Genomic DNA, 1337 nt, shown 5'->3' with positions numbered 1-1337 from the left:
TGTCTTTAAGAATTTATGAAACCATTTAGGAAACTATCTTTAAACATTGCTGAAATTATTCAAAATGCCATCTAATAAAATCTCTCTTTCCATCTATTTCTCTCCTCCTTCCACTGTCTTGACTTAGGTGATTTTGGCTAGACAGTGAATATAAAACAATTTTAATCTCTCTCTCTCTCTCTCTCTCTCTCTCTCTCTCTCTCTCTCGCTCGCTCTATCTCTCCCTCGATTCACGTGATTATGGCTAGAAAGATATGTATATATGACAATGAATATTTAGCTTGACTGTTCACAGTGCCTTTCCTCTCGATCTGTGTCTTGATACTCTCTCTCTCTCTCTCATATATTTCTCTTGATCTACTTGATTGGTGGTAGAAGTTCAGTGAATGTGCAACAATGGATGCTTCTTTTGTTTGATCAATGATAATTAATGTGACACACTTGTTACGGTTGTTTTACCTGTTTTAGTGTAAAGCGTAAATGGATAACATGTTGATGTATTGCTTGATGTTGTTTTCAATACTATTGTTTGATATTCTCTTTTTGTTCTGTATCTTAAGATATTTTCTAGATTTGCGACGATGGCCACCATGCTCTCCATCGAAGAGCGAAAGATCATCCTACGAGCCATTCGCTACAGAGGCAGTTATCATAGTGTCACAATTATCAGAAGAAGCTGTCAGAAAGACTAATGAGTCAGATATCCTCATGAGAGACCTCGTCGTGCAGATCTGGGAAAATGCACAGCGTCGTCTCATATGTGAAGGCAACGCTGAATTGTGTGAAAGATGGAAGTTAGTCGACTTTGACTACCAGCACAGGATACGCACTATCTTGGGGAGTATGCGTTCGGCATATGAGGATCTCAGAGATGCCGCACCACCCTATGCCGACTTACGCCGTTACAACTGTGGGACGCAACATGGAATGAGCAGAAGGTGAAGAGCAAACGTATGAGAGTTCTTTCAGCAGACACACTTCCGAAAAGAGTGCGCATCGCCCAGCTACACCGTCCGGACAACCGGATGTGACACGGACGGGCGCAATCATGCGTACCATTTTCAACGAGCGATGTACACACCTTATCGGCGTTTCGCACGAGGCCTTGATTGAGGGGCAAACAACAGGGTGAGGAGCTTTTGGCACAGTGAAGGAGGATAAGGTCCAGGGCATCTCATTTCTTCCAGAGCACATTACTTTTTGCGGAAAGCTTTACAAGGGAGAAGGCAGCTCAAGATTTGAGAGCTTTCAGGCAGAGCAGGGCATGCAGGTTCTACACCCATCCATCGTGCAATGCATAGCCTTCACCAAGGAATTGCCGTGGATCACTATTTTTT

The 1337-nt window shown here is 43.1% G+C and overlaps 1 pseudogene; it reads left to right on the top strand.

Moving 5' to 3' along the window:
- The first annotated feature begins 590 nt into the window (after positions 1-590).
- Positions 591-1031, top strand: LOC147613646 (uncharacterized; annotated as a pseudogene).
- Positions 1032-1337: the final 306 nt, after the last annotated feature.

This window comes from Cibotium barometz, chromosome 43, assembly GCF_041138505.1.
Source record: "Cibotium barometz isolate CiBa-2024 chromosome 43, ASM4113850v1, whole genome shotgun sequence".
NCBI lineage: Eukaryota > Viridiplantae > Streptophyta > Polypodiopsida > Cyatheales > Cibotiaceae > Cibotium > Cibotium barometz.
The sequence above is the reverse complement of the archived record's forward strand: the minus strand, read 5'-3'. Positions and strand labels throughout refer to the sequence as shown.